This window comes from Papio anubis, chromosome 17 (genome assembly GCF_008728515.1).
Source record: "Papio anubis isolate 15944 chromosome 17, Panubis1.0, whole genome shotgun sequence".
NCBI classification, from domain to species: domain Eukaryota; kingdom Metazoa; phylum Chordata; class Mammalia; order Primates; family Cercopithecidae; genus Papio; species Papio anubis.
In genome coordinates, this window is record NC_044992.1 from 39,030,231 (window position 1) to 39,050,786 (window position 20,556).

Here is a 20,556-nt window from a genome sequence, read left to right on the forward strand (position 1 = left end):
TTGTCTGAAATATCACCAAAAGCACACTTAACATTTGTATTTTTAGAAATATTCTGTTTGTGATGATATATGTATTCTCTCTAAGAAAATAGACACTTTACAGCATTCCTCTTTTGGAAACCTCACCAAAATCTTCTTTAATGTCCATATTTATATCAACAGCCTATTTAGGGCAATTTAGACATTTTCTTTACCTTTTCTTTTTTTTCTTTTTTTTTGAGATATAGTCTTACTCTGTCATGCAGGCTGGAGTGCAGTGGCATGATCTCGGCTCACTGCAATCTCTGCCTCTGGGGTTCAAGCAATTCTCTGCCTTAGCCTCCCGAGTAGCTGGGATTACAGGCATCTGCCACCATGTCCCGGCTAATTTTTGTATTTTTAGTAGAGATGGGGTTTCACCATATTGGCCAGGCTGGTCTTGAACTCCTGACCTCGTGATCCACCCACCTTGGCCTCCCAAAGTGCTGGGATTACAGGCGTGAGCCACCGCACCCGGCCAATTTAGACATTTTCTTTGTATCATGTGCCTCAAAACTCTTCTAGCTTTCAAGCAGGACCCAATTCCAAGGTCACTTTCATATTTCAGGTATTTGAGACAGTAGCATGCCACTTCTTGGAATCAAATCTTCATTGTTTTTTGTCATAACAAATTGAATAGCGTAGGACAACAGAAATTTATTGCCTCAAAATGTTAGAGGCCAGAAACCTAAAATGAAGCTGTTGTTCCCCTTGACGTGTTCCCCTTGACGACTCTAGGGACAAACCTGTTTCTGGCCTCTCCCCTGGCTTCTAGTAGCTTCAGGCATTACCTAGCTTGTAGATGGCCATCTTCTCCCTGCCTCTCTTCACATCACCTTCTCACCTATGTCTATCTGTGCCCAACTTTCTTCTATGTATAAGGACATCTGTCATACTACATTATTGCTCATTCTAATAACCTCATTTTAACTTAATTAGTTCTGCAAAGACTCTACTTCCAAATACAATTGCCTTCTGACATGGTGGTGGTTAGGACTCCAACACGCCTTTTTTGGGGGGATATAACAACCCAAAACATCAAGGCACTAGAGTTTGAGGAAATAATCCACAATTATTTTAACAAAGTACATTCTATGTGCTCAAGGCCTGTGTAAATTTAGAGGTGATATACAATACAACAGTATCTTAATTCTGGATTTGCATGATGTGAACTAGGTATGTGGACAAACTATGCCCTACAGGCCAAATCTGGCCTGCTACTTGTTTTTGTAAATAAAGTTTTATGGGGACAGTTTATTCATTATACATCATCTATGGCTGCTTCCATACTACAATGATATATTGAGTATTAGAAGCAGGAACTGACTAGACTGTAAAGTACTAAAATAGCTTGCCCTTTAAAGAAGTTTGGGGATTCCCAATTAAAATCATAATAGCTCTCTCTTACTGAGTGCTTGCTTGTGTCAGCTCTGTGTTCCGTGTTTTACATGCTTTAAGTCATTTAACTTTACTTCTTTTCTTTTTACCAAATAAGAAAACTGAGCACTAAACAGTTTTAAATTTTTTTTTTCTTGTCCAAGATTATACAGCTGCTAAGGAGTGGGACTAAAACCTGAACCCTTATGGATCCCAGCCCTACTGCTTGTTTAAGTACTAAATCATTTTTCAACAGTAGTAAGTTTCTTATCAGCTATAGTATAATAAGATAGATACTTGGTATTTGTTTTAGCATAGAGCTTCTAAAACTCTTGAAATTTCCGGAGTGATAATGCTGATAAGAGCATCTGTTGTTCTCATGAGGTTAACTCGTGGCAGGACCATCCGCTTCAGAAAAGGGGCTCATCACAGAAAGACCCAGCCTTGATTAGAAACTTGGGAGTTTCAGTCCCCGCTTCCAAGCTCCGGGGAGGGGAATAAGGTTGGAGATTGAGTTAATTACCAATGGCCACGGTCATGGCTACATAATAAAACTTCCATAAAAGTACTAAAACACAAGGTTTAAGGAACTTTCAAACTGGCAAACACATCCATGTCCATGGAAGGCGACATACCCCAACTTTGTAAGAACCAAGGCCCCTGTGTTCAGGACCCTTCCAGATCGTGCACTATATATCACTTTATCTGGTTGTTCATTTGTATCCTTTAATACAAGCTGTAATAGTAAATACAGCATTTCCCTGAGTTCTGAGTCATTCTAACAAATTAACCTTGGTGTGGGAGATTGTGGGAACCCTTGACTTTGTAGACAAGTTGCACCAAAGGGTAGGCAACCTGAGCACCCGATACTTGCAAGTGGCATCTAAAGTGAGGGCAGTTTTGAGGGACTAAGCTTTTAAACCTGTGGAGTCTGATACTAACTCCTGGTAGTTAGAGTAAGAATCAAATGGAATTGTGAACAGAAGTTGGTATCAGAGGTTCAGAAAACTGGTTGGTTAGAGGAAAAATAAAAAAAACTATAAACTCCTCTCATCATCTGAGATGAAATGCCACACTTTGTTATGCAAACCTGACCTCTATACTCTGCAATTGTTTGAAGCATCTTGAAGTATAACCAAATATATATAATTTCACTTTGTTCAAAACTAATGATATGTTTTGAACATATCATCTTCCAAACTTATGAAATAAAGTTCTCTATATGTAAGTGTATGAAATTCAAACATGTAACTTCAACAAAAATAAAATTATATCTCAGACAATTATTCAATTAGTAACTTATCTGTGATGCTATTGCAAAGGGAAATCAGCTATGAGAACATAAGTGAGACCTCATTCATAAATCCAAACTTGTCCTTTAAAAATGTTTGTTACTTTATTTAACAAAAATTGAACAAGTAAAATATGCCTGATACTTTTTTAGGCCCTGGGTTCACTCCAGAAATTGCAATTTAGACTATTCACCTTGGATTCAGAATTTATTTGGAGATACAGAGGTAGAAAAGCTAATCACAAAACAACGAGAAAGAGTTGTAACATGGCCATATTTGATGAGTATTTGGAGCATAGAGGAAGGAAGTGACTAACTAGCCCTTACAAGAGGATGTAATGAACTTGTTACATTTTGACACATTACCTCTTCCTGACAGGCAGTAAGAAAAGTGACTGACTACACAGACCTAAATCCAAAGACCTGAGAAATGTAGGGTGGATGATAAAAGTGTAATTATAACTTTAATTAGTGACTTAGCTACTAAGTCATTTGCTGATTACCAAAATTAGTCAATGTTCCATTTTTCAGTGCAAGCACATCATGGAGTATTGGAGGAAAATAAATATATTTTGGAAAAGGAACCAATAAAATCTCGAATAACTCTCATATTTAAACAGTACTAACCTTAAAAATTTGGATTAGATTATTCTAGTCTAGATGTTTTTTAATACTAAAAAAAGTTTCTAATCTTAAATTTCATATATTTGTTGATAATAATTTGAAGTTTCACATTATAATAAAAATAATGGAAGAATAAAGAAAACTGTCTTTCTACATTATGTTAAATGTTAGAGACTGTATATAGCCCACTTTGCTCACCTGTGATACTATGGAAACATATACATGTAATATAATATCAGATACTCTAACTCTAATATCTGGTATATTGATTTCATAAAGTATCCATACAAGGTGAAAAGTAAAGATTACATGAATGCCTCAATCAGTCAATGCCTTTATACTCCTGAAATTTTAATAATGTAGGAAGATGTAAGGTGTCATTTTGGTTTAAAAATGAAAAAATAGGAACAAAAACAGATATTCAAAGTTAATTGGTTCAGTATTATTTTTTAAAAATTGACAGAGTGGGAATTCTCCTCAAACTCTCCTGGTTCAAGATCCCTTGCTCAGCAGGTTAATCAGTTAATAACTTTATACAGGTGTTTTAAGAAATATCTTTGGGCCGGGTGTGGTGGCTCACGCCTGTAATCCCAGCACTTTGGGAGGCCAAGGCGGGCGGATCACGAGGTCAGGAGATCGAGACTGTCTTGGCGAACACGGTGAAACCCCGTCTCTACTAAAAATACAAAAAAAATAAATAAATAAAAATTAGCCAGGCGTGGTGGCGGGTGCATGTAGTCCCAGCTTCTAGGGAGGCTGAGGCAGGAGAATGGCGTGAACCCCGGAGGCGGAGCTTGCAGTGAGCCGAGATTGCGCCACTACACTCCAGCCTGGGCAACAGAGCGAGACTCCGTCTCAAAAAAAAAAAGAAATATCTTTGAACAGAAGTCTGATGATAATAAATTTAGTAGTGCTCTTTCCTCTAGTAGCATACTTTTAATATGTTTTGTTTTTATTGTTAGCTACATCTGAGTAGTTGTAAAAATATACACTCAAAAGGAAGACTTCTTAAACAACCAATTTTCAGATATACTTTTTTCATTAAAATTAAAATATTAGAGCTGATCGTAATGGCTCATGCCTGTAATTCTGACATTTTGGAAGGCCTAGGTGGGAAGATCACCTGAGCCCAGGAGTTCAAGACCAGCCTGGGCAATAGAGTAAGGCCTTGTCTCCACAAAACATAAACAAAATTGGCGGGGCATGGTGGCATGTGCCTGTGGTCCCAGCTACTCTGGAGGCCGAGGTGGGAGGATCCCTTGAGCCAGAGAGGTAGAGGATGCAGTAAGCTGAGATCATGTCATTGCACTCCAGACTGGACAACAGAGTGAGATTCTATCTCAAAATAAATAAATAAATAAATAAAATATTACAGCTATGAGAAGCTTTAATAAAGTTACCATCTGATATAGACAAAAACAAGATAGTTCTAGAATGTCTGAGACTTTATCTTTGGATAAGGTCCTCCAGATTGTGCTCATTCAAATATAGCTGAGTCATGTCAACGGGTGTGTCTTAATATATATTACTTTCTACTTTCGAGGAAATGCAAAAAACATGTTTACATTTGCTAACTACTCTTATCATAAAAGTAACATGGGCATTTGATAAATGCTACTAATACTATGTATAAAATTCCCTTTGTATGTTAAGCATTGATTTGAAGCTGTGTTCCATGAATTTGAAAACCAGGGATAGAAATGTTTGGGTCAAAAGAAACCATAGCAATAGCTTCCTCATTCTCCACAATTTCATTAGGCACATTCTCTCACCTCTGACTTCTTTTCTAGATGCTTCCTTCAACTTCAGCTTATTTCTAACTCTTTGTCCCACGACTTTAGATTTCTACCCTGGGTCCTCATTTATCTGTCTCAACTCCTCTGGATAGCTGAATCTCTTCCTTTGTTAGTTACACTCTTGTCTGCAGATTCTGACTCCACTCAGCATTGCTGTCTGATTTTAAAGTACAGATCAGCTTGTATTTGTGTTTTCTTAATTTTGATATGACCCACTTTTATCCTTTGGATTCTGAACCTGGATATATATGCCGTGGATAAGTGTCTTCTTGGCTGGCCACAAGTTTATTTTAATTCCCAGATGGCAGAATGTAGTTTGCCAGGTTTGCCTTTTTTCTTTAATGAATGTAGTACAATATTAGCAAAGCATTGAGGCAAAACAATCGGATAATAGCCCAAATAGGGAAAAACGGTATTTTATTTACATCATAATTATAGTTTTATTTTATTTTCTTCCTAAACATAGAAAGGTTTAAATTCAGGTTTGTGTTTTATCTTATTATTACTGCCGGTCAGTAAATGACATTATTTTTATTCTCCAAAAATATATGTGAATTTCATAACTTTCAATCTTCATGTCATGAACCGAAGAAAGTACCTTATTAGCTGTTTCAATCAAAGTGTGACTTAAATAGCATAGTGCATCCTTCTAGAAAATGGACACATATTTTTGTTTTAACATTTATATCTAGAGGTTTAGTATTATGTAATAAATTGATCTCACTTGTTTCTAAAACTGATTTCCATATATGACACGCATTATAATAGTTTAACATAATTATCGAATGAACTTATCAATCTCACTAGAGAGGCTTTCAGAAACCAAACCACAACCAAAGGTAACTGATTTATCGGTTGCCTTTTCTTAAAAATTTTAACGATGCTGGAAATTTTTAATAAAATGTGTATGCTTCACTTTTACACATTTTCTCAGAATATATTATATCATAGGGTTCCCCTTTTTTGCATTCTTATCCTTTTACAGGAAAAGGTTGTAGAAATGTAGAATTCAAGAAAGGTTTCTAATTTAAACACTTCATAGAATTATTAAATCTCACCGAATATGACATTTTTATGTGAATTTCTGTGCCAGGATTTAAGCATAAAGTCACTACACATTTTAGTTATTAGCATCTCTTTATGAGAATAAAGTAAGGAATGGATTGCTCGGCAGAGAGACATTGATTACCATTCTCAAGCATTTTCTCCATCCTTAATTTGCCCAATCTCTTGCCATCTACTGTTCTAAAATAATAACATTTATGTGAGAAATAATGTCTCTCTAAATATGTATTTGATATAGAGACAACTAATAAATCCAACAAAGATATCACTGGGAAAAATAAACACTACTTTATTTCGTGGATTTAGAGAGGGCAACCACACCGAATAATCACAATTACACCATAATACACATTGTAAAAGAGGATGAACAAAGTGTCGCTAACGTACCAGAAAACTTGAATATGCCAAAAGATATCAGAGATGCCATAGCGAATGTGACATTTTAACTTAAAAAACAATCTCAGCCATTATTCTAATAAGAATTCCCAATCATTTCTAACCTAGGTTTAAAAAAACAATCTTGCAGTTTACAATTACTGGGAAATAAACCTGAGAAAGGAAATGGGAGAAAGCAGGTTGGGGCAGAGGGACCTGTCAGAGCACCCTGAAGACCTACAAAATCTCTGCCAGTCTACTGGGCACTCTGGAGCAACACTGAATGAAAGAAAATGTGGAGATCCTGGTAGTGCCACCTTACTCAGTCATTAGCTGGGGATGTCTTCCTAATGGTATGCCCTCAGCTACCGACCTCACTTAGTCATTGGCCAGAGATCACCCGAAGAATAATGTGACTGTAGCTTGAGGCTGATGCAAGCCTGGAAAAGCTAACAGGCTCTTCACTACTAACTGATTTCCCCACATCTGGAAAGCGAGTCTTTATCTGAAGAAGTTCCACATCTGCCACAGTGCCTAAATCAAAGGAGCAGTTATGTCTTTACAGTGCAAAATCTGCCAATCATTGAAATTAAATTTGTTAACATATAAATAACTGTCTACAATGTACTCTCAAACATTGTCGACTTGGCTATATTTTAAATGTTTAGTCAGTGTTTTTGTTTTTGCTTGGTTGTTTGGTTTTGCTTTTAGTGATATGATTGATTTTATCTTGAATTTGAGAAGTCATTGGTTAAATCAATTTGAGCTTAAAGAAATAGATGACAAAAATGTAGATGACTAGGTTTCCACTCAACAGTAAAAACATTGCATTGTGACTTTTGCTGACATGAAGTTAGAATATCATTACAGGTTGCATATCCCCTATGTGAAATGCTTGGGACCAGAAGTGTTTCAAATTATTTTGGAGTTTGAAATATTTCCATATACATAAGATATATTGGGTATAGAGCTCAAGTCTAAGCAAAAAATGTATTTATATTTTATATACACCTTTTATACATAGGCTGAAGGTAATGTTATACAATATTTAATAATTTTGTGCATGAAACAAAGTTCATGTACATTGAACCATCCGAAAGCAAAGGTGTCACAATCTCACACACTCATGCGGACAACCTGTGGTTGTTTGTCATCACCATCATTCCTGACTCTGAATTTATATGCCACTGATAAAGCATCATTTTCTTACATTTATTCACACATTAGTACTACTGAGTAAAAAAGATGGCATGCCACTAATACAGTGAAGAAATAACATATTCATGGTAACTGAGCAGCACAGTAGCAGCACCAGAAGACCTGAGTCAGCTGTTAGACAACAGCAACTGCAAACAATGGCAGGCTTTCAGTCTCCAACTATGATGCTGTGTTTTGATTAAAAGGTTGCTATACACCGTACAGTACACACAAATGCTCCTTTTTCTTATCACTGTTACCTGTCAGGATATGTGCAGTCCTTTTTGACATTTTCAGTAATATATTTACACCACAGAGCAGAGAATATGCAAAAAATCACAGTGAGTAATGCACGTGGGTGTTGGCTTGAGGTGAGGCATCATGGGAAACCTGCCATTGGCACCTCTGACCTGCACGTGTCATTTTTAGGCTCAAACATTTTACCTGATTTATGGCACCTCTGTGGGCAGGCTAGCCTGGAGAATTTGGACTGGGAGTGTTTTTTTTTTCCCTTGGGGATGCTAAATAAGCTGTGTGTTGTGCACCTGAGTTTTGACTGCAACCTGTTATGGTGTTTGATGTTCCACCTGTGACATCATGTTGGAGCTCAAAAAGTTTCAGATTTTGGAGCATTTTGGACTGTGGATTTTAGAACTAGGGATGCCCAACCTGTATCAGTAAACTGAACTTTTAAAAAAACTTAGTGAAATCTTGGCATATCCTTTCCTTACCCTTGACTAGTTAGAGTTAGATAATATAAATAAGAGCCATATAATGCATGTGGGATATTGGAGCTATCCCAGTAACATTAATCTCTGAGCTTTCTCCCAACAACAGAGCCTGAGGACACATAAGTGGCCATGTGGGAAAGAGATTTATGACACAATTGAGATAGAATTCCTTAATGTTAAATCCAGATTAAATTTGCAATCATCTCTTTGACAAAAAGCGACAGAAGTCTTTGCAAAATGCGTCTGCACCTTCTTCCAGTATTTCCCATTGGTAGAGAACTGACTCGGTGTAAGGCTGGATGAGCCTTAGCTGTGATGTGATTGGAAAACACAGGGCTTGGAGTCATAAGACTGACATTCAATTCCATCTCTGTAGCTAAAAAGCTATGTGACTGTGGATAAATCAGGTAAAATGTTTGAGCCTTGATTTACTCATAGATAAAACGTGAACATTGTCTCATAGAGTGATTGTGTTAGTCAAGAGAAATGATATATGTGAAAATCTCTTAGAAAATATTTATTCTGGTTTAAAAATATAAGGAAGACCTGGCTTTAGCAGGATACTGGTATCTCTCCTACAGTATACCTAGTATAGTTAAGGGAAACATAAATAAAGATTTGCCCTCTACCATGTGGAGTAAAAGCATTCTGCCCAAGCTTGCTCTCCCTCCTATAGTGCCATTCCCATCTTAAATCTACGTAATCTATATTCTCCATGACCCAGCACAAGTCCCTCCTCCTCTGTTAAACTTTCCTGATCATCCAAGGCCTCTCTGCACTTACTAATTTCATCTAACTTTATATCAACTTACATTACATTAATAATGCCTTACATGATTAGTTTATTTTTATATACTTTGGCTGACACAAAGATAAGAACAGTAGTACTTGATATATCTAATCAAGAGAGAAGGGTTTTTGTCCCAACTCATCCCTTACTATGTTTGAATCCATATTATTGGTTTTTACTATAAAATAAGGAACCTAACTGTGTGACTTCTAATATCTCTTTCTTCTGGAGAAGAAATAAGGTATGCATTATTCTGCTACTTAGCTTTTCCTCCTGAGGAGAAAAATCTTGTTTTGTGTGTTTGTATGTGAGTCTGTGTTTTCACAGAAATGCTGATGGGAACACTTGCAATTATAATAGAAAGTAAAAATGAAATCGTCTCACGGCAAAGCATTCCTGCCTGAGTATTATGTCCTGTGAGTCCCCTTTAGAGAACCAAATCATTTCTCCATGTCCTAGATGAGACAGTAATTCAATTTTTGATATTCGGTATTTTAGTAAGCTGTTTTCTCAAGATTATTAAAATTTATTGATTGGAAGATTTTAGAGCATTTTATTTTTCTGACTCTCAGAATGTGAATATAATGATTAAAATTGTGAGTAAGATAAATAGATTGCATAATACTTCTAATAGGATCCAAGTCAAACACAAAGATATAGCAAGATACTGTAATTTTAAAGTGTTTGCTCTAAGTCAAAATAATTAAATTTGAGTTGCTAATTTTAACCTGTCTTAGGGCTCAAAAGGCAAATGAAATGCACATGCACCCTGTCTCAACAATATTCTCTAGAATGTCTCACCTCTTTAATCTTTTCTGATTTCACAGGACAATCGGTAAACTTGGGGAAATTTCACTTTATGCATTCTCTGTCTAATTCCACACACAGAATTTTTAGAGATTCTGAATGTTATACCCATCACAGACTTAAAGTCATCTTTTAAAGTTATTCACCTATTTCTACATGTATCAAAATGTTAGTAAGAATAACACATCACTGTGTTACAATTTATTTGCTCTAACTTTATTCTTATGACTTTGTTAGTGCAGCAGTTGGGGTTATTGGTATCTGACTCCAGTCGGAAAATATGTATTCTCGTAAGATTCCTATCTCTTAGTCCATGAAAGTCTATGTAGGTATTGTTTCTGATATGTGTGCAGACATTGATAAGGCTTGCTTAAGTTTAAGAAACATTACTTTTATTTTATCTTTCATAATTGTTCATTATATGTAAACTCATATCTTCCCATAGCTATGGTCACAAACCTAAAATCTGCCTACTATTTACTCGCATTAGATGGACACTTAAGTTCCTGTTTCCTTAAATTATAGCACTCGGCTTCATCATATTGAGTGGTTATTTATCTACTCATTGAGCATTTTTCCTTCCTTCTTTCTGTCCTTTCTTCCTTATTCTTTTATCTTTTTTCTTAGGTTTTTCCTTCTATCTAGATAAATTTATTAATATGTTTTAGAAGCAAAGTAGTATATAGTTTATCGGCATTCAATCTAAACTTAGAAAATTTCACCTTGAATGCTGCCAAGACTCTCCCATGTGCCTTTAGTCCAGGTGTGGTTGCTAAGATACATGTTATTAATCTTCCAATAAAAATATAGAGGTCACAGTATAAAAATATATATATTTACGAATGAGTCTTGGTAATTAATATTGTTTTCAATTTGAGACTACTCATGTGATTAGAAAATATTTTAACTTCCTAATTGTTTTCTCTTTTTTTAAACATGGGTAAAGTGACTCCATTCACAAAGAGAAAATTGTACATTTTCATAAATTATAGGATATTATTTTTTGAATTATAGTTTTAATTCCATAACCATTTATGTTGTATGGCATATTCCTTTCAAAATTGATACCAGTTTTAATGAATTATATATAGAAAATCATCACAAAGAATACATTTTTAAAACACCAGAGGATAAAATATAAAAACATAGCAAAATTAGGCTAATATAAGTAATTAATTGACTAGGAGCTTTCATCCCTCCTTGAAACATAAAGTTGTTAAATTATAGAATTCAAATTGTCTCACAAACAAAATCTTGCTTCTTTATCAAGAAATACAGACATGTTCACAGAAACGTATCTATCAATATTTTTACGAGGGAGATATTAAATGCCATAATAGACATTACATCCAGTAATTATGCTGCACGCTGCCAGTATAAGCAGTGAACACAAAGAAAACACTTTACATACACACACAAAACACTCTACCTGCCTGTACAGTAAATACTTTAAATATTCGCTGAACTGATTCAACTTGTGATCTCAATGCCCACTATTGGCTCAGCACCATAGCCCGAACTCTCATCATTTCTTCTTGGTGTGTTTAAAATTGCTTATTAAGAGTCTCAAGTCATAGGTTATACTCCACCCTACTATCACAATGAAGGGAACATACTTTTGTGGCCAATAGGCCCAGATTTGTATCCTTGCATTAGTCTTTATCATCTCAATAAATTCTCATTTGTCCACAATGAAATCCCGACTGCCAACCCTAACATGTGGCGTTCTGCATGACTTAGCCCTGCTTACTGTTCAGAGTACATGGTTTCTACATTGTCTTCACATCAATCATACAACCTTTGTTGTTCATAACCCCATTTGGTAGACTCAGCCTTAAATATCTGCTGGTGTTATTCGTTTCTTCTACTCTTCAACTCTGTAGCTGGACAAGTACCCATTTATTTTTTTTTAAATCACAAGTATCATTACCAGGATATAGCTTTCTCTAAACTTTCAAAATTAGGACAATTGCCCACTTCCCAATCTCTTCCTAATTTATACAGTTCTATAATCATATTTTTATGCTTTATTAGACTTGTTTATATCATGATCTCTAAACACTTACATGCTCTTATGATACAATTTTTAATTTTTTCTAATATATGAACATTTTTATTTCTGAAATGTACATATGTTTCTGGATAAATATGTATGCATTATATAAAATATGCTTAAAATAGATTTTTTAAATGATAAGATGAAATACAAATGGAAATGAAAAAAATGTTATCCTACATCTCAATGTCAAGCCCTGTTTTGGAGAGTTTAAACTCCCTGTAAACCCTGTAAGCTCTGGGAAAACAGAAGCCTTGTTTTTAACAACACTACTAAGCATGCTGCCCAGTTTTATTGTAAGTATTAAACAAATATTGTTCATGGGGTGAGTGAATTAATGAAGGTTCTTTATGTATGTTGATCATAACATAGGATAAAGTGGGGATAAATAAGATAGACCCCAGTGTATAACTTTATGGATCTCTAAATTATTAAAGCATTAGAGCTCAGAATATGTCAGTAGGTATGTAATTAATAATCAAATAATAATAATGGGTGATAATTATTGGACAACTCTTACAGACCAAGGAATGGACAGACAGCATGTTTTTTAATCCATCTTTGAGTAACAACTATTTTTTCCATAGTGAAAATTTTGATAGAAACTTAAAGGAAGGAAATTTAAGCTTGAAAAGTAAGATTGAGATTTTTTTTTTCATTCTGGAATGCAGATATTCTAATTGATTTATTGAAGGATGATTCAAATAGTCTGTGTACAGACATGTAGGTAATGACAATACTACTACTAATAAAGTACCATCACAAAAATGTTATTGAGTACTTCCTATATACCATCAATGTTCTGAGTCATTTTACATATATATATTAATTACCTTAATCCTCACAGAAATCTTTGGTTAATTAATATTACTTCCTTTTTACAGACAAGAACACCAAGGCACACAGCGTTTTAATAGATTGTCCCAAATCACAAAGCTAGCAAGTAATGTAGCTAGAATTGAAATGCATGTATTGTGGCTATAGAGCTTGCTACCTTGCATATATCTTATTCAAACATTTCTAGAATTGATTGCTGGTAGGAAAAAGAAAGATAAGATCACCAGATGTCAATTGCAGTTTGTGGTCTACTGTAGAAATGGGAATTTTAAGTGACGGAGTATGTAAGCTGAGTTTTATAACGCTACTGTGGAGTCGTTCATAATGGAGCCCTACAATGAGTCTTTTGTGTTTTAGAGACTTAGATGAGTCCATAAAGAATGTAAAACATGTATGAATGTTCAAAGTGCCTTCTTTTTCTTTACATTTGGTAGAATAGTTGAAATTGCTGCTTAAATCTCTGTATAATGACTTAATCAAGTGAAAGAACCCTTTGATATGGTGATTATTATTATGACACCATGGAACTTCATTAATTAGGTTTTTTTGCTGTTTTATTAGCAGTCAGCTAAAGTTCTCTATTACTGTGAATGGTCACACACTATGACATTATTACATTATAACTGAAAAGTAATTATCTTTATTGGGCAACATCAAATATATCAAGTTTAAGGTTATGGTATGTAAACATTGTTATTGGAATTTAAAAAGTCCCCTTTTTATTTCACTACGTGCATATACCTCTTTAATTGAGCTTTGCACTTTAGCTACAATTTAAAATAATAAATAATTTGTTGCTAAAAGTAACAGAAACATAAATTATAAAGACCACGCATTTCTATCCCAGTTGAAATACATGTAGATTTTTTTCTATTAAATGGTTATGAGCTGCGTAGGCAAAACAAAATGGTGGAATAGAAGGCTTCACCAATTGTCGCCCCTGCTAGGACACCAATTTAACAACTATCTACGAAGAACAAAAACACCTTCATAAGAACCAAAAATCAGATGAGCACTCATAGTACCTGGTTTTAACATCACATCACTAAAATAGGCACTGAAGAGATAGAAACAACAGTATTGAATCACTGATGCCACCCCTCTGCCCACCCCCTGCAGTGGTAATGTAGTGCAGAGAGTGTCTCTGGGCACTAGGGGAGACAGAAAACAGCAATTGCGAGGGTTTGAACTCAGTGCTGTCCTGCTAGAGCAGAAAGGAAAAATGACCAAACTCAGTTGATACCCAACCATGGAGGGAGCATTTAAAGCAGCCCTAGCCAGAGGGAAATCGCTAATCCCTGTGGTCTAAACTTGAGTTCCCACAAACCTCACCACCAAGGGCTACAGTGCTCTCTGTCTCCAAGTAAATTTGAAAGGCAATGCAAGCCATAAGGACTGCAACCCTTAGGTCTGCCCTAGTGTTGACCTAGGCCCAGAGACAGTGGACTGGGGGGTGGTGGGGTACTGAGACACCAGCTAGGGTAGCCAACGGAGTGCTGGCATCACCTCTCCCCTAACCTCACGCTGCACAACTCATGGCTCCAAAAGACACCCCTTTCTTCTGTTTGAGGAGAGGGAGGAGTGGGGAAGACTTTGTCTTGCATCTTGGATACTAGCTTAACTACAGCAAGATAGGGCACTGGTCAGAGTTTTGAGGCCCCCATTCCAGGCCCTAGCTCCCAGACAATATTTCTAGACACACCCAGAGCCAGAAGAGAACCGCTGCCTTGAAGGAAAGGACTCAGTTCTGCCAGCATTCATCAACAGCTAACTGAAGAACCCTTGGGCCCTGAATAACCAGCAGCGATACCCAGGTACTACATCAAGGGCCTTGGGTGAGCCTCTGAGAAGTGTTGGCTTCAAGTGAGACTCAGCACATTAGTAGCTGTGGTGCCTATGGGACAAAACTCCTGCTTCTTGGGAAAATCAGAGGGACAAATAAAGGGGATTTTGTCTCATACCTTAGGTACCAGCACAGCCACAGAGGGTAGAGCACCAAGTGGGCTCTTGGAGTGCATGATTCTAGGACTTGACTCTCAGATAGCATTTCTGGACCTGCCCTGGGCCAGAGGGCAGCCTACTGCCCTGAAGGGTGAGTTTTAGGTCAGGCAGCATTCATTACAATCTGACTTAGGAGCCCTTGGGCCTTAAGGAAACATCGATGGTAGTGTGACAGTACGCGTTGTAGCCAGTGGGGGTGGCAAGAGTGATGCACATGGGATGAAGCTTATCTGCCTTTGGAAAGGGGACTGAAGAGTGGGGAGGACTACATCTTGTGGTTTGACAGCCAGCTAAATAAAATGCTAGGTAAACTTCTAAGGTTTTTGACTGTAGTCCCTGACTCTCAAATGGCAGTTCTGGACCCATCTGAAGCCTGGGAGACCTTGCCACCCTGAAGCGAAAGACACAGATCTGACTGGCTTTGCCACCAGGTGATTATAGAGTCTCAAGGCTTAGAGTGAACATAAGTAGTAGCCAGGGAGTGGTTGCAGGAGGCCTTGGGAGAGACCCAGTACTGTGCTGGCTTCATATCTGACCCAGCAAAGTCATAGCAATGGTGTCCACAGGGGTGCTTGTGTCACTCCACTTCGTATTTTCAAATAGCTGATCTTCTCTTTCCAAGACTATGAAGGTGGCACTTCTACAAGTTTGCAAGAACCACGGTGTTATTGGGCTTGGGGTGCTCCCTAATGCAGAAACAGCTTAGATCATCCAAGTTCTTTCAAATATCTGGAAAGCCTTCCCAAGAAGGATGGCTACAGGTAATTCCAGTACTTTGGGAGGCCAAGGCGGGTGGATCACCTGAGGTCAGGAGTTCAAGACCAGCCTGGCCAACATGGGGAAACCCCATCTCTACAAAAATATAAAAATTAGCCGAGCATGATATCAGGTGCCTGTAATCCCAGCTACTCAGGAGTCTGAGGTGGGAGAATCACTTGAACACGGGAGATGGAAGGTGTAGTGAGTCAAGATCACACCACTGCACTCCAGCCTGGGTGACAGAGTAAGACTCCATCTCAAAAAAACAGGTCTATACTACCCAAAGCAATCTATATATTTAATGTAATTCCTATCAAAATACCAATAACAGTCTTTACAGAAATAGAAAAAAAATTCTAAAACTTATACAAAACCACAAAAGGCCTAGAATACCTGAACCTATCCAAGGCAAAAAGAACAAAACTGGAAGAATCATAAAACCTGACTTTAAATTATACTACAGCGATATAGTAACAAAAACAGCATGGTACTGGCCTAAAAACAGATACATAGACCAATGGAACAAAATAGAGAACCCAGAAACAAATCTACACACCTATGATGAAATCATTTTTTTAAGAGGTGCCAAGAACGCACACTGGGGAAAATATAGTCTCTCTAATAAATGGTGCTGGGAAAACTGGATATTCACATGCAAAAGAATAAAACTAGACCCTCATCTCTGACCATATACAAAAATCAATTCAAAATGGATTGAAGACTTATATCTAAGACCTCAAACTATGAAACTCCTACAAAAAAACATTGAGGAAAATCTCCAGGACATTGATCTGGAAAAGAATTTTTTGAGCAATACCTCACAAGCACAGGCAACCAGAGCAAAAGTGGACAAATGGGATCACATCAAGTTAAAAGGCTTCTGCGCAGCAAAGGAAACAATCAACAAAGCGAAGAGACAACCCACAGAACGGAAAAAAAGGTATTTTCAAACTGCCCGTCTGGAAAAGGATTAATAACTATAATATATAAGGAGCTCAAACAACCCTATAGGAAACAAATCTAATAATCCAATCTAAAAATGGGCAAATGATCTGAATAGACATTTCTCAAAAGAAGACATACAAGTGGCAAATAGACATTTCTCAAAAGAAGACATACACGTTAAAAGGTGCTCAACATCATTGATCACTAGAGTAATGCAAATCAAAACTAAAACAAGATGTCATCTCACCACAGTCAAAATGGCTTATATCCAAAAGACAGGTAATAACAATAATGGCAAGGATGTGGAGAAAAGGGAACCCTTTTTTTTTTTTTTTTTTTGAGAGGGAGTCTCGCTCTGTCGCCCAGGCTGGAGTGCAATGGCCGGATCTCAGCTCACTGCAAGCTCCGCCTCCCGGGTTCCCGCCATTCTCCTGCATCAGCCTCCCGAGTAGTTGGGACTACAGGCGCCCGCCACCTCACCCGGCTAGTTTTTTGTATTTTTTTAGTAGAGACGGGGTTTCACCGTTTTAGCCAAGATGGTCTCGATCTCCTGACCTCATGATCCGCCCGTCTTGGCCTCCCAAAGTGCTGGGATTACAGGCGTGAGCCACCGCGCCCAGCCAGAAAAGGGAACCCTTGTACATTGTTGGTAGGAATGTAAATTAGTACAACTACTATGGAGAACAGTTTGAAGATTCCTTAAGAAACTAAAAACTGGGCCAGGCGCGGTGGCTCACACCTGTAATCTCAGCACTTCAGGAGGCCGAGGCAGGCGGATCACCTGAGGTCAGGGGTTCAAGACCATCCTGGCCAACATGGTGAAACCCCTTCTCCACGAAAGTACAAAAAGTAGCCGAGCATGAGGCCAGGTGCCTGTGAAATCCCAGCTACTCAGGAGGCTGAGGCAGAAGAATCACTTGAACCTGGGAGGCGGAGGTTGCAGTGAACTGAGATCATGCCATTGCACTCCAGCCTGGGCTAGAGAGCAAGACACCATCTCAAAAAAAAAAAAAAAAAAAAAAAAGAAAAAAAGAAAAATAAACCAAAATCTGAATTACCATGTGATCCAGCAATCCCACTGCTAGGTATACAACGAAAAGAAAGGAAATCAATACATCAAAGAGATAACTGCACTCCTATGTTTATTGCAGCACCGTTTACAACAGCTAAGATGTGGAAGTAAACTAAGTATCCATAAACAGATGAAAAGATAAATAAAATGTGGTACATACACAAAATGGATTGCTATTTAGCCATAAAAAAATGAGATCCAGTTATCTGTAGTACCATGGACAGAACTGGAGGTTATTATGTTAAATAAAATAAACCAGGCACAGAAAGGCAAACATCACATGTTCTCACTTATTTGTGAGATCTAAAAATCAAAACAATTGAACTCATGCACACAGAAAGTAGAAGGATGGTTACCAGAGGCTGGGAAAGGTATCTGGGGGCTGGTGAGGAGGTGGGAATTGTTAATGGGTACAAAACAAATTAGTTAGAAAAGATGAATAAGACCTACTGTTTGATAGCAAAACAGGGTGACTATAGTCAATAATAATTGTACATTTTGAAATAACTCAAAGGATAAATGCTGGAGGGGATAGGTACACCATTCTCTTATTTTGCATTGCATGCCTGTATTAAAACATCTCATGTACTCCATAAATATATACATCTACTGTGTACTCACAAAAATTAAAAATACAATAATTATTAAATTGTTTCAAAATTTTCTATGTCCCTAAAAATGCCATTAGCTTTACCTATGAGTAATCAACTTGTCCACTTGTGAATCATTACAGTTTACAAGCCTGGAAGTTAAAAATCATGTTAACCTATGGATCCACTGGCCTTTTTAAGGTAGGATGTTTCTCATCCAGGTTAAAAAAATAAGTCAGGCATCTCAGTTTTAATAACTGATGTGCTGAACTAAGTCAGAGTAGGTACAAATAAGCAGATAAGGATCAAATAGAGTATAAGCTACCCTTTCATAAATAGCAGAATACAGTTTTTCTGGTATGCTATTTTGTAATAAGCACTTCAGGACTGCTTTGGTTAAGGAAGCGATCCAAGAATTTGCAACCCTTTTCAAACTGTAATGGAAACTAAAACAAAACTCCACATCTGCACTGCTCAGTAGATACCCACTAATAACACGTAACTCCTGGGCCTGTGAAATGTGGTTAGTCTGAATTGAGATACACTCTAAGTATAAAATGAACATCAGTTTTTAAAAATTTAATACAAAAAAGAAAAACTCTTTGACCATTTTTATATTGATTACATGCTGAAATGATGTTTGAAAATACAATGCTGAATAAAATATATTATTCATTTAACTTTACCTGCACTTTTTTACTTTTTTAACATGGCTACTAGAGTATTTAAAATTACATACGCAGCTCACATTTTACTTTTGTTGGAAAGCTCTGCTCTAGACCTAAGAGGAGGCCTCTGGATCTGTAGGCCAAAGTCTGGGCACTCTCATGAGCCCATTGCCTAAGAGCCATAGCCTGTTTTTCAGCTTGCTAATCCAAGAGGAAGTTAGAGATGATATCATGCGAAGAAGTGAAACAGATAATGCGCTCCTCTGAAGAAGGAACATTTAACAGAGCAAGGAGAAGAACAGAAACTACATTTCAGGCCTCCCTTGCATCTTGGCAAAAAAGCCTCCATGTCTATTTACCGCATGAAAGAGAAGAAAATGCATGAGATCCTACATCTCCTTAAGTCAGGAAACAAAACACAGGAGATGTCAAAAGAAGACAAGACATTTCTTAAAGCCAAGTTTTCTAATTTTTCAATGTCATTCCTCCAGAGGAGTGGAGCAAAAATCCCCATTTCATACTACAAATGTGATACAGATGCAAGTAAGTGCATCTTCTTTCTACCCTCCACTGTTTTTTTTCATTTTTGTTTTTTAACCCATTAAATTTTCTGATCAATAGCTAAGCCAAGATCAACCAGGAATTAGTTAATTTCACCAAGGAAGGAGTTAATACTGGACTCAAGCAACCTTATTCCTGCCTTCATTCACGTGCTCCCCCAACAGCATATGTAGCTATTTAGTATATCTTCCTAGGACTAGTGGTGATGCAGCTAAGGTCACTAATGTGCATTACAATAGACCACTTCATTTCAAATAATACGGAATCTCTCCTAATATTAATTTCGCAGAGAAAAGTAAAAATTCAAATTAAAATCCCATTTGAATCTGTAAAAATTAAGTTTAAAATTATTGATTGTCTAAGGCCTATAAATGGCCCACAGATATATGAAAAAAAGTTCAACAACTTTAATCATCAGAGAAATAAAAAACCACAACGAACTATCACCTCACACCTGTTAGAAGGGCTATTATCAAAAAGACAAAAAATAATGAGTATTAAAGAGGATATGGAGAAAATGGAACCCTTGCACACTGTTGGTGGGAAGGTAAATTACTACAACCATTGTGAAAACCAGTGCAGAGATTCCTCAAAATATTAAAAATCAAACTACTATGAGATGAAGAAATCCCAATATTGGGTATATATATCCAAAAGAAATGAAATCACCATGTCAAAGAGATATCTGTACTCCCGTGTTCACTGCAGCATCACTCACAATAGCTAAGATATGGAATCGACCTCAGTGCCCTCAATGATGAATGGATAAAGCAAGTGTGTTATATATTCACAATGGAATACTATTCAGTCCTAAAACAGAAGGAAATTCTGTCAATTGTGACAACATGGATGAACCAGGAGAACATTATGTTAAGTGAAATAAGCCAGGCACAGAAAGACAAATAATGCATGATCTAAAAAGTTGAGCACAGAGAAGTAGAGAGTTAAATGGTGGTTGCCTATGACTGAGGGGTGATAGTGAGACATTGAGGATAT